Source organism: Macrobrachium nipponense, chromosome 18, assembly GCF_015104395.2.
Source record: "Macrobrachium nipponense isolate FS-2020 chromosome 18, ASM1510439v2, whole genome shotgun sequence".
Classification (NCBI taxonomy): domain Eukaryota; kingdom Metazoa; phylum Arthropoda; class Malacostraca; order Decapoda; family Palaemonidae; genus Macrobrachium; species Macrobrachium nipponense.
In genome coordinates, this window is record NC_087211.1 from 76,401,867 (window position 1) to 76,416,641 (window position 14,775).

The following is a 14,775-nucleotide window of genomic DNA, read 5'->3' on the forward strand; positions in this document are numbered from 1 at the left end:
GAAAATGTTCTAATGATGTCTCTTATGATTATTCTTCTTAACATAGTAGAATGAAGAACCTACATCTGACTATTAATTTAATTATCGAATAGCTTAGAGTATTTAGAAAAATAAAAAAAAAAAGAGAAAGTAAAGGCAGGATTGCTATAGGTTAAGGGGCCTGACTGCGGTTATTGTGACGTCACGCACCTAGCCGTTTAATCCTGTACCCCATTTGAAGCTGCGCATGACAAGACCTTATATTCTCTAGACCTTTGCATCAACTAGACCCACTCGGCACACCGAGCACTGGCTCAATTAAGACTTGTTTTTTTTTTTCCTTTTTTCTGTATTGCATTTGATTGTTTTCATATTTTATCATTACGTTCAATTTATTGTGAAATAACATTTTATTTTTTATGTGAATTGGTACTGCTTTTACGTACATATTATAGTAAAGATTTTACTGCCTCTTCTTCTCTCCTCAACAATACCACGATGCACGATACCTTAAAATCATTCATTCATTATTCCTAAAAAAATATAAACGCTACCTCCCTCTTCATCAAATTAGCTGTGTATCACCGCAATGACGAATGATTTTGTTTATCATTTGTGCTAAGTTTTATTGTGAAAAGCTTTGTTCTTTCATTTACTATTTTGTTAATATTGTGGGTAGTCTCCACTTTGGGGGGTGCCGATCGTAAAAAATATTTGCCAAAAATACACTAATCAAGACAGGCTAATGAAATTTTCAGGCATTATTAGCACTATAATAATGCATATTCTCTGTGAGTTTTATCATCCTACAGGGAAAATTAATGATTTTATGAAAAAAAAATGTGAAAAAACGGAAATTTCCGGGCCCCTCGTACTGAAGGTTATTTGGTGATTGGTGAGAAACTACAGTCTTGAATAGAAATTCGGTCTGACAGAATGTTGGTATGCTAAATGTTATATTGAAAGCTAAATTTTATATTAAATGCTTTATACTTTAATGTATTTTGTCGAATATTGTTATCATTAAACTATATATTGTAAATGAAAAAAAAAATTAATACAGTTTAACTTGTACGACCCAGTAGGCCGTCGAATACAAGTATAAACTAGGTAATCAGTCAGTTCGAAGTACGAGCATTTGTTCGGCAAACGATACAAAATTTTTTCGAAAATTTTGTTCGAAAAACGGAAAGTTCGACATATGAAACGTTCGACAAACGAGGTACCACTGTATATACGATGGTTGAAAAGAACTCTATACTGACCCTTGCAATCTATTTTGTGGTGACTATAGTTAGTTGATTTACAGCTGAATCCAAGTGCCATGTCTATATATTATTATTATATTTATATATGTATATATATATATATATATATATATATATATATATATATATATATATATATTATATATATATATACATATATATTATACCTTGGTCTCATATACACCTTTCACGAGACGGGTTCAAGCACGAGATGGTTAAGAACAAACCATTATCTTATCGGAATTGTGGCAGTAAGGTTTTTTACCACACGTTGCCTTCTTGTGTCCTTGAATATAAATTTGGTGATAAATACTGAGAACTCGAACAATAATTCCCACACTTAAACACGTGAAAACTCTGGATGGTGTTTTTCATGGTTTGAGAGCGATATTTGACATCGAGATGTTTTCGGGTTTGACCAAAAATTTTTTTTTTTTTTTTGCATCGCTAAAAATGTGTATAAGCTTCTCGCAATTTCTAAATTATATTCCATGTCGTTCGTGTATTTGGGAAGTTTAATCTGAATATATTTTGGTAATCGGGAAGTCTAATATGTTTGTGGATGTCTTCCCAGCAAAATCGCGTGCTTTGTCCGTATTTGAAAGCGATGCGATATTTATTGTATTCATGATTGGGAACAAAATGTGAGGTTTTCATATCTTTGCAGTTCTGGATGCTAAATTGACTTTTGAAATACTCAAGGTATTTTTCACAAACATTAATGAAAAAGAATGATACGACGTGCTTGCGATAAATCTTTTTTTTTTTTTTTTTTGCCTCATGTTATTTACGAAAAAAGATTCTTACCATTTTTACAGGTCATCGTCCCATGAAAAGTGAACCAGCAACACAAATTTTGTCGAGGTAAGTGTAGCCTACACCAAGTAGACCGTGTCCTACACGAGGATTTTCCCTCGCGAACGCTCACTAGACCAAGGTCTAGATTAGACAATGAGTTGGTCTCGTTCGGCAATTGGAAGCTACTCAAGATTTAAGAAAGGGAAAATAACTATAGTCGATGTTTTTAAACCTGGCAAACTTGCACTTAACTTGCACTTAGCTGCTTGTCGCTGATTGGATGAATGTCGTGTTGTCCGAATCTCTTTGTTTTGTTTTCACATTGTTTCAGAATTGTGATTATACGGCCATAGATTGAGATAAGAGCCAAATTATGTAATGTTATGTAAATGCCAGTGTAATAAACTTAACTATTAAGAACTTGCATACAAAATTATTATATAATAGTTAACAGTTATAAAGCAACACTCTCCGAAGCTGTGGACTTGAAATGTTTCAAACGCATGAACTTTAATGTTTAAATTTCTAGCTAGATTTTTAGTGCAATCATGCCATTGGTTGTTTGAAAAAAAAAAAAAACATATTCATTGTACATTGCTGAAGGTTGTATAACGCCTAAGAACAAAATACTATCGTAGAAATGTAAGCTTGTCAGAAAATTTGGGGTGGAGGAGTTGTGGGAGGAACAGCCTCGGGTTGACAGAAAGTTGACGTACTCTCAGCGGGAGGTTCAAATGCGGGTTGTGGTGTTCTTGTCTTCATAGAATAATAAAGATGTTTATATATCATAATGTTAATTTTTTGCATTTCAAAACTTTAGTTGCTGTTGCTGTCGCCTTAATGATTTCTTTCATTGTCTTGCTAGGGCCCTGTGAAGTGAAACATTGAAAACATTCATTATTATATTACGGCACTGACTGGTAAGCCTACTGCCAGCAGCATGTATATGCCTGGTGTTTGAAGTGCCTTCATCTCTGCTTTGTTCCATATCGTCTCTTGTGGCCATGGCTGAAATAGGTGAAATCGACGACAGTGAGCAAACTGTTCGATAGCCGATTCTAAGCTGATTGATGATGGCGGTGTGTGCAGCAGACGACAACTCGCCGGCTGTTCTTTTCTCAACTCCTCCACCCCAAATATTCGGCAAGCTTACATTTTCTACTATAGTATTTTGTTCCTAGGCGTTATACAACCTTCAGCAATGTACAATAAATACGTTTTGTTTTTTTCCAAACCACCAATGGCACGATTGCACTAAAAATCTAGCTTGAAATTTAAACATTAAAGTTCATGCGTTTGAAACATATTTCAAGTCTACAGCTTCGGAGAGTGTTGTTTTATAACTGTTAACTATTATATAATAATTTGGTATGTAAGTACTCAATACTTAAGTTTATTACAACTGGTATTTACATAACAGTACATAATTTGGCTCTTATCTCAATCTATGGCCGTATAATCACAATTCTGAAACAGTGTGAAAACAAAACAGAGAGATTCGGACAACACGACATTCATCCAATCAGCGACAAGCAGCTAAGTGCAAGTTAAGTGCAAGTTTGCCAGGTTTAAAAAAATCGACTATACTTTAACCATTTTGGTTCACTTCGTTCATAAAACACCGACCAATGCACCTAATATCTAAAACTTATACGAAGGAAATTTCAAGCAAATAAAACCGATGATTGGTTGAAGATGCTTCTTAAATTCAATTACACAGATAAGAAACATTGGCTAATAATAGGCTACATGATATGATAATACTGCTCGTTAACGTATGAAAGTCAAGTTTACGGACTGCTAATTAAAGAGAGAGCCCGTGCCAGAACAAGAGTGGCTTAATCTGGATGGATGCATAGGAAGTCAAGTAACTAATAAATGAAAGCATCAATCTGTCAGAAAAGATACTTGCAGCGTCATTAAAAAATAGTCTCAATAAATTATTTGGAGGCTAAATTGAATTGCTAGTTTTCACTTTTGACAAACAAGTACTAAAGACGAAATAAAAACAGGCTTAATGCACTGTTTTCTCTTGCAAAAGATCTGGGATGAATGCAGAAAGGAAAACGAATGACGTTAGATGTTACCTTCGATCTGAAACAATGAACAGGAGACTTCTTAGGCAGCATGATTTGCACGCGCATCAGGCTAGTACAGTAGCGGAAAAGATTACGTTTACCCATCTGCGTTCACTAGACACGCTAAATGGCACCGCCGCTTTTGTTTACGTAGTAAAAAGTGTAGAAAATATGAAAGAATTTGCTGTTCGCAAAGGCAAGCCTTATTGGTGGAGACGTTTCCTTATCAGTTAACATATTTTCACTTAATTATTTGAAAAGAAATAAAATTACTTAATAAAGAAAAAAAAATAAGTTTAAAAACAAACTATAATGAGATTGAAGGTTTTATACATGATTTTTCAAGATTATATAAGACGGTTTATCAGAGGGAAATTACAGAAAGTATCATCATACAATTGCGTTTGGCTCTAAGAGATTGACGCAGGAAATGGAAGAGCAGGGACGGAAAGTGGGTGTTCGGGAAGAGGGAGGAGTTGTTTGTAAGGTGGAGACAACTATTCAAGCATGTATACCTTCGGTAACGATTTGTCTCTTAACTCCTAAACCTTTTAAAGCTAGTTCTGATTTCCCATTGAAACGATCAATAATGTAGCTAAAACGGCCGAAAAATATTGACACAATTTATATAAATTCATATTGACATAACCTATCCGTATACACGAAATGAGAGAGATATTCACCTAGAACGTCAAACGAATGACTGGTCGTAAGGGTGCCTCTGATTGGCTAATTATAGTTATGAGCATTAATTCGTTTATCAACATATGCAATGAGACTCATCATCTGTTTTGTGTAATCCAAACATTTTCATTTGAATATTATCTCTTCTACGCTGAAAGTTCTTTCAAATTTGTGTAATTCAATCCAACAGCAGAGGAAAAGTAGTTCCATCTTGAATAGCCAACCGTTCTGTATATCGTTATCAGAACAGAATAAAAGAATGTATTTTTTTTTGCAAGAATATGGATGAAAAAAATTATTGAAAATATCTAATTCCCAATGTAGGATGGTTGAACTTGTGTAATGTCTGTTGCCGAGAGGGCAGCGCGATTGGCGCCAATGTAACCCGCGTGTCTGCAACTCACTTGCAGTCATGCCTCTGTATAGACTGGACGTGTAATAAAACACACAGGTTTCCTTCTGTTTCCTACATGGCGCAATGAGTAGGATTCATTAAGAATAATCATGTCTACACCAGGGAGACCATCTTTCACGGCAAGGAGGGCACGACGATCCTACAGGGGTGCCCACAGTACTCCCGTCTGAGTGGCGTCAAGATCACCAGCTCTGCAACATGTGGTTGCCGAGGGTAGAGATGCATTGCAAGCCCATAACAACCGTTTGGCTACAATGGCGAGTGGCTTGCATCTACAGAGCGGCCCCAGGGCCCCGGCCCTACCGCTACCAGAGAAGTGTGCTTTGGAAATGTCATCAACCATCCTACACCCAACAAATAGATACATAGGAGTTTGGAGATGATAATACATGGGCAGAGAAATTTGAATTGATAAAAATTTCATGAAATGTATTGGCGATCCTGATATGAATTCTATTTTTAGACATACTTTGTAGCAGTTGCCGGATAACATTTACTTTTTTAGCTCATTCGTTGTGGCTAAGAATTTAGGATGTCTACCCAAAAATGATCAACTAAGAACGAAGTTTCTTATTCATCGACCGCTGCTGCGATCACCCTAACAACTTTTAGTTTAGTTATTTTTCACTATTAACATAATCTTAGCATGCCACAGATTTAATAATAATTTATCAGCCACTGACCGTTTGCTAAATGCTCTTTTACTTCCAAATTATACTTAACATTCCTTATAACATGGTCACTCATAGACTATATTTTTCGTTTACCATATACAAAAAGTTTACAGTAACCTAGATATATATATATTATATATATATATATATATATATATATATATATATATATATATATATATTAAATAAGCCTTATCTATTTCGGTGTTCATCCCTTGATAGTGGTTCAAATACAGTAATGAGGAAAGAACTTGTTTTCCACGTAAATGCTGAAGTAATGAGACTAATGACATGATGGCTTGGCTGTTCACTCATTAATATCATAAAAGAATGCTGGCCACATTTAAAAAAATAAACGAGCAAAATAAATTTCTGATTTATTTTGCTAGATATTTGTGATCACATGATATCAATCTCTCTCTCGTCTTCTGAAATGGGTTGGTATTGGATGTCAAGGTGGGACAAGAGATACACGGTGGTGGAGGCGTGTGGTTTATTGCGTCCTCAATTACATACCCACTCCAGTTGCCGTCTACAACCGGCACACTTACTTGGCGCCTGCTCGCCATGGGAAAACGTATCTTAGCAATGCAGGTACTCCATCATTGCCCCCCCCCCACCCTGAGATTAATACATGGGTATACATGGATAAGCAATAATAAGAACAATACATGGATATACATGGATTAAATTGGATGCATGCGCCAGAGTAATGGGACAGATCCAATAAAAGAAAAATAAACAGATGCTGCTGTAATGTACATGATTACACATAAGAAGGGTGTATGACAGTCAAAGACGTCATATGTAGTCATTCATCCAAGCTGGCCTCCTGGCGTGACGTGATGGGCGTGACTCCTGCACTGCTTGCGGGCTGGGCGTAGGGTGGCTGACCGGTGGCTGCTTGGGCGTGGGAGGGACTGGATGCGTGGCAGGTGTGGCCCACCCTGGCTGGGGCCCCGATGATGTGAGTCACAGGTGTTTCCTGTTACGGAGGGAGAGGCGCCCGCTGCTGTTCAGTCTGACTAGGTATTGTCGGTATGGGAGCGTTTCTGCCACGGTACCGGTACGGTTCCACAGCTTGGTGGCTTGATTTTGCACTCGCACTTGGGAGCCCGGGTTGATGACAGGAAGCATTCTGGAGGGTCCGTTCTCGGTGAGGGCAGCACTGTTGTCAGCCATCTGACGTTCTCTATGCCGGAGGGTTGCCCCCCAGTGTTTGTCTACCGTGAGGTGCCAGCAGGCCGTAGGTAAGCTGTCTCGGTGCTGCCATCTGGGTAGGTGACTTATACATTCCGCGGAGGGGTGTGTTGAGGTACTGTAGCATAGCCAAAGAGGACTTGTCTGTGTCGAGGTTGCCGCCGCTGCCCATGTTGGCCATTATTATCCGCTTCCCAACCTTGACTGCGGCCTCTGCCTTACCGTTGGACTGCAGGTACTGGGCAGATGATAGTCGCACGGACACGCCCCATAACTTGAAAAATTCCCCCATTTCCTTGCTTGCCGGATTAGTGCCACTGTCCGTGGAGATTTGCTCCGGGGCCCCCACCTGGTGAAGTAGCAACGTAGCTGGGTCTTGATGTGAGAGGAGGAGGTACGATGGGGGAAGTGGGCCAGCTCCAGCCAACCTGTGAGCCTATCTGTGTAGGCCATGTACATGTGTCCGTTGTGCTGGAACATATCCGCTACTGTCATCTGGAAGGGGTACTCGGGGGGCGGCGTGACGATGAATTCCTCCGCGGCCTGAGATGGTGCGTGAACGTCGCATTCTTCGCACAAGGAGCGACGATACTGCAGGTCCCCCTCGAGTCCAGGCCAGTATACTGTCTGGCGCGCTCGTCGTTGCATAGAGTCCAGGCCTTGGTGCCCCGCGTGTAGGTTGGCAGCCACCTGCTGACGAAGAGGCCCCAGGATAACTAGGCGGACGTTGCCCTGTTCGAATGTGTATGTCACTAAGTCTTGGACAATGGCCAGCCTCTCCCTGACACCGTAGAAGGGCCGAAGGCATGCAACTTCCTGGGACTTCCTGTCGGCCCAGTCCCCGGCCAGGACCCCAGCCATGAGCAGCTGATACACAGGGTCGCTGACGGCGGCATGTCTGACACTCGCCTCGTCAATGACGCAGCTGTCGTGCTCTACTGCTGCCAAGACAGCAGCTGCTATGGCGTCGGTGAGGTCCTCGTCGAGGTCCATGTCGTGGGTGCTGGGATCGGCTTTCAAGGCGGGGTATCGTGACAGGAAGTCTGCCGCACTGTTACACTTCCCCGGCAGATACTTGACCCTGAAGCGGTACTGCAGGGTTCTCTCCTTCAACCTGAAGAGACGGGGTTTGGAGATTTCCGTAAGGGCCCGATTCCCCAGCAACTTGGTTAATGGGCAGTGGTCTGTCACGACGGTGAGGTTGGGGCACCCCAACAGGAACAGCCTCACCTTCTGGAGACACCAGGCTACCGCGACGGCTTCCCCCTCCACGGCGGCGTAGCCAGCTTCGGCGGCGGTGAGTTGGCGGCTGCCGCATAGCGCCAGGTGCCACCCGCCCATGCAGCAGAAGGGCGTGGCGGCGGAGCTGCACGCGCAATACTGCTGGAGGATAACAAACCCTATGCCCTCTTTGCTCCAGTCGGTGATCACTGCTGTGGGGCAGCTCCTGTCATAGTAGGCCAACCTGTCCTTTGCTAATTGGCAGATCGTGTCCTGGGCGTGATGGAATTTGGTGCGGAGTGCCTCGTCCCAGTACACTAACTTCCCCGTTGGCTTCTTGAGGAGCTCCCTGAATGTGTTCATGATGGGGGCTGTTGTGAGGAAGGGTGCCAGCTGGTTGACGAATCCGTACCATGCCCTTATGTCGGTGATACAGGGCTGACACGACATCGGGAAGTTCTTGATGGCCGCCAAACGTTCCTCTGTTGGCTTGTAGGCCTCCCAGCCCAAGTTGAAGCCCACAAAGTCCACTTCTCTTCTTGCGAACTGGAATTTCTCCGGCTTCAGGGTGACGCCCTTAGCTGCGCATGTTTTGAGGAAGTTGTAGGCATGCCAGAAAGCCCCTTCGATGCTGTCGTCGTAGAGCAGGGTGTCGTCCACGCACTTGTATTTCCTCTGGATGTCCTGGATGGCGTCGTCGAATCGTGGAGTATATGCATCGCCGGCGGAGCAGTGTCCCATGGGGGTACGCTGGTAACGAAATCTCCCGCAGGGGGTGATGAATGTGGTCAGGTCGCGACTTTCCTCGTCTAGCTCTACCTGGTGGTATCCCCAGTACGCATCCGCCACGGTCTTGAATGTGTGCTTGGGTACCCCGGACACCATGTCGAATGGGGCTGGGGTGTGGTGTGTCTCCCGCAGGCAGGATGTGTTGAGGCGTTGGTAGTCAACTGTACGGCATGGCTGTCCTGACTTCTAGGCGATGACCACCATACGGGCACACCACTCATTCGGCTGCCCAGCAGGTACCGTTTCGATGATGCCACGGGCGACGTCCTCTTCGAGCTGGGCCTTTACTTCCTCTTCCCAGTGTTTTGGCACCGATGCTGGGGTGTGGCATGCGTAGGGCGTGGCTCCTGGGATTCATGTGGATGTGGTGCAGTTCCCCCTGCATCACTGGCAGTGGCTTTCTGGCTGTGTTGTGTTAAACGTCGTCGTGGCGAAATGTTGCAGGAGCTAGGCTTCCAGTCTGGCCGCATGCTCCTCCTGGGGCGGCAGGGCCACCTCGGCGGGTCGGGGTGGTACCTGGGCGGCTCATCGGGCCACGCCATCAAACAAGCTCACGTGTGCCACCGAGGGGGAGGGGTGGGGGAACTCCTTGGGTACCAGCTTCAAGACCCTGCAGGCGTCCAGCGACAGGAAGAGGTGCTTTGCCGACTGTACGAAGTACACGTCCTGCTCCATGGTGCGGCCTTGCAAGGTGACGTGGCACACGGTGGATCCAAGGCACTTCAGGGGGAGGTTTGCCACATCCCGCAAGCCGGCACGGGCTGTAAGGGCTGCTGGGCGGACTTGGAGGCGCGACAGCAGGGAGGGGCCCGCCACACATACCTGTGCCCGCCACGGCGGCGACAGGCGCTTGTACTCCTGTGGCGGTGTGGACGACTGTTACCTCCACTACTGGGTGGCGGGTGAGGTTGGTGCCCGCAACAAGCACAGCACCAGACACAGCACTAGACAAGTCTGTCGGGGATTCTGCCGTTTTTGCATGGGATTTCCTGCAGCATTTTTTATAGTGGCCCTGCTTGCGGCATCCGTTGCATACGGCGGACTTGGCTGGGCATGATGCTCTGCCGGGGGCGTGACAGCCACCGCAGTTCCCACAGGGAGGGGGTGGGTGGCCCCTACCTGTACCAGCGACGGTTGCATTCGGATGATCTGCCTCGGGTATTTCGCTGCCAGCCACGAGAGCAGTTTCCCGCCAATTGCATTGGCGCGCAGCGGCGTCAACACGGGCCGCCTCGTAAGCACAGCACCTGGCACTAAGGGCGCTAACACTATTAATGTCGTTGGTACATTGGTACACATGACGACGCATAGCCTCATCACTTAGGCCTACCATTAACTTAGGTAATAACATATATTCAGCTAGATTACACTGACACTGAGGGCACTGGAAATTGCAATCAGTGGCCTTTTGGGAACACTAAAAAATAATCGCTAACGCTTTCGCCTGGGCCTTGTATCGCATTGAAAAACTCCGACCATAACACAGCACGGTTTGTAGAGCATAACACAATATCGCGAATAAAATCCATGGCTTCTGTAGCGGTGAGGTTACTCCATTCCTGTGAGGTGAATCTGGCGTCCAGCGCTCGTTGCAGAGGGGGCGTGCAGTATAGCCTGATGTGGTGGACGACCTCTTGCGGCGGTAGTCTGCACAATTCGATCCAACATTCCATCGACCTTCTCCAGGATCTGAACACGGCGGGCTTTAGCTCGATTTTGCACTTCTCCGGGGCTGTAGACGAAGACTCTGGAAGGGCATGGTAAGGGTCACATTGGTCCTTAAGAATCACTGCGCCATATTGGATTTCAAGGTGGGACAAGAGATACATGGTGGTGGAGGCGTGTGGTTTATTGCGTCCTCAATTACATACCCACTCCAGTTGCAGTCTACAACCGGCACACTTACTTGGCGCCTGCTCGCCATGGGAAAACGTATCTTACCAATGGAGGTACTCCATCAGTTGGGGACTATGTATACGTTTTTAAAGAAACGTCTATAAAATGTTTATTCAAATGTAGTTACTGCATTTGTTTTCTGAGAGGAAATTCAGCAGCAAACTCAAAAAAGTTTTACAAATGTAGAAAATATCGTCAACGATGCCTTCCTTGCTTTTTATTGTTCAATGTTTCTACCCTGCACAACGAGATTAAAGTTTTTTTTTTTTTTTTTTTTTTTTTTTTTTTTTTTTTTTTTTTTTTTTTACTGAGGATTGATCTTTGCATGAGGTTGTTCAATCTTGAGTTTCGTAAAGCCAAGAAACATTGAACTATCCTTGTAGAGAGCTGTCTCACATTTCATTCAAAAATTCCAGTAATTTCATTTATATACTCGAAAACTCAGAACTATGGTTATATTTCAAAAAATTATTGTTTGACGCATACTACTACTACTACTAATAATAATAATAATAACGCAACAGGTATTATGTAGACTTGAAGTTATAAATCATTTTGTTCTTTGATAATCTACTACAGGATAGACCAAAAAATAACTTGCTACTATATTTATTTCCATCACCAAAGTAGAATACTAATAGCTAATTAACATTTAAAGTTCATAAAAATCGATATCTTGTCCAGCCTTCATCGTTTGCGATCACCTCCTGCAATCTATTTGCCATAGATGCAACGTGGTTGTAAATCATTTGCTGATTTCGTCGGCATAAGAACTCCCACTTTCGTAATGTACACTCAAGCAGTTGGTGAGATCGCTCCGGTCCTTGCTCCCAACTGCTAACTATATTTCCTCATGCATTTAGGTTTCATGTCGCACCCTTTGCTAGGCCATTCCAGGAGTTAAATATCTGGTTGTTCTGAAAACCGTTGCCTAACAATGAGAGCATTAAGAATAGAACAGTTATCCTGCCAAAAAAGAAAGTGAAGCAAGTATCGCCGAAAAGATTTTTGTATCATTTAATTGAAAGTCTTATATGAGATAGTATGAAACTCTTAATAATAACTTGCCATTATCTAATTATGATGAGCAAGACAATGACTATCGCATAAGTTATTCCCTCAGGATAGGGAAGGAGTTGTGCACGGACAGAAGACACCATTATTTCTTCTAATATCTCTATATATTTCTCAGCAGTGAAGCGGCCGCCAACTTCAAGTTCTCCCACACCGTGTAAATGCACCCAACCCTATACATAGCATGATAATATATAGTCACTGTGAGCAATTTCATATATGAACTGTTGCTCGTATCTTGCGTTGCTTGGGCGCCAGCAGTGTAGTCGTCCGTGAGTTGCCGAAGTGAATGTCTTCACATCACTCAATATTACTCGAGCCCAGTAATCAAGGGTTTTATCAGCATACCGACGTGCAAAAGCCAATCTTGCCCTTTTATGGTGTTCAAGTTTCCCCTTTTTAAACGGGATCCGATAGAACAGATCTGCATCGTGAAGATGATTCCTCACAGTGATGTGCATAGACCTCTAAATGCAGCTCGTCCCTAATGGCTACTGCATTCTTAAAAGGACACTTGATTGCAGTCAATAATTTGCCTATCGTCTTCAGATGTCTTCCTATAAGTAGTACCAATCTATGGTGAGGGTTTGGGAGTGTCTAAAAGCGAAAACACGCTTTGCCATATCTTCAAGTTCTTTGTAGAGGCGGCCAAAGTCAAAGCTCTGTATTTCTTACTAATCACCCAAAGGAATTATACTCTGAAATATTTGCTAAACATGGTTTTTATGTATACAGTTGTTAATGATCAATATTCTTAAGTTTTTCAATATCATATTTGAGAAACGTGGCAAACATGTTGCCACATCTACAATCTCGATTCTCAGGTCAAGTATCGAAATCTGTATCTGCCAGTCAAGAACAATATACCCTTCGTTAATCTCTTAAGAATAGTCCTTTATGGTGAAGGTAAGGATTAGCGGATGTAAATATAGTTGGCGCTCAAACACGTGTGTGTTTGTGTGTGACTAAATGCTTAAAAGATATCTGCTATCTGAACTTTTTTATAAATTGAGAAATTTGATGAGGAGTCCTCTTAAAGCATCCCTCTCTCTCTCTCGTCTTTTTACGCTGTTCTGTACTGTTCTCTTTGAAAACCATTGTAAATGCATGCATCACGAGATTATATAAAGTGTATCATTATCATTCTTATTTATTAGATATACTGTATTTATTACTTGAATGTTTCTAAAATAAAGAAATTATTAATGCATGAAATTTATCATATCCATAACTTCCCTTTAATTTTCTCTCATGTAGGTTGTTAATAAATAAGTTAATTTAAGAATAAAAAGAACTGTTTCATATCTGAAGTTTTAATGCCAATACACATTATCTGAATAAAGGAAAAATAAACTTATACCAGCGAACCCTTCGAAGACAATTAGAGTGGGCATTCCCCTTTCACCAGATTCTGAAAGGAGGATAATCTGTACAGGACAGAGGTTAAGACCTAAGGGTAATGTTCCCTAAAGCCCCGTACACACTTGGAAACATTGTTTGGAAACAATGTTTGGAAACGGTTTCCAAACAGCTTGGAAACGGTTTCCAAACAGTTTGGAAACTGTTTCCAAACTGCAAACCATTTCCAAACACCATTTCACGAATTACTGTTTCCCATCCAGAATGGGAAACACTGCTGTGTGTGTGTGTATGTGCGGCCGAGGCCACGGTGAATTAGTACCTACTCGAGACTTGCAGTGATAACACCATGTGGTCTGCTGAGAAAACTCTAGAACTAATTGAGTTGCTGCATTCATCCCCAACATTGTGGGATGTAATAAATGTGGATTACAAAAATAGAATTAAAAAGATGGATGCCTTGACGGGGATAGCTGGTAAGCTTTCTATAACTGTAAGTGAACAGAACAGAAGATAAAAGCCATCAAAGTACAATTCAGGAGGGAACATGTGAAACTTGTAAGTGTTACATAATGAAAATATGGAATATTATTCCATATATGTAAAAAAAACTAAAACCATGATTAATTAAAACCAATGACCCAAGAGGTCAACCAGATTACTTGCAGGAATGTGATCAGACCAGATACAATAAAGTATGCTAAGATGACGTATACGATAAAGTAGGCTAAGATGACGTGTTCTAATCAGTCAGTGTCTAGTGCCGTCACCTGTAGTCATTCATTTGTTTGTAAACTATAGCCCAAGCGTCTTGCTGGAGGCAACCACCGTGACCTATAATTCAAATGGCCTACGTGATTTGTAATCTATGTCATCTGTATATATGTTCATATGTTCGAGCTACTGTCTGGTTCCTTTATGATTTGTAACCGAGATGGTAGTCAGAATTGAATTAACCATCATCATTGGGAGAAGCGATCAAGCCATCGTCATTAGAAGACTTGTCCATTTTTATCTGAGCTTCATCATGTAGAATTCAATCAGCCATCATCATTGGCAGACTTGTACAATTTCATCTTGTAATCTCAGAAGAATAGATGTATTTTTGTACTCAGTGTTTTCTACTAGAACCTCACATCAGAAAGAGATCGAATGAACTTATAACTATCGTCATGAGTTTAACACATCTCCGTCGTCATAACCAAAGAAGATATGGACTTCGTAAGTTATCATCAAACCCCAAGACACTCCAATGAGTATGGAAGTCAGAACCAACCGACTTAGCGTAAGATTATCGCAAGTCAAACATAACCTCATAGGGCGCCTTATTATACAAGGCA

The 14,775-nt window shown here is 42.3% G+C and overlaps 1 pseudogene; it reads left to right on the top strand.

Annotated features, from left to right (window-relative positions):
* Nucleotides 1-13,784: 13,784 nt before the first annotated feature.
* Nucleotides 13,785-14,775, top strand: part of LOC135196655 (uncharacterized) — a 49,575-nt pseudogene continuing 48,584 nt past the window's right edge.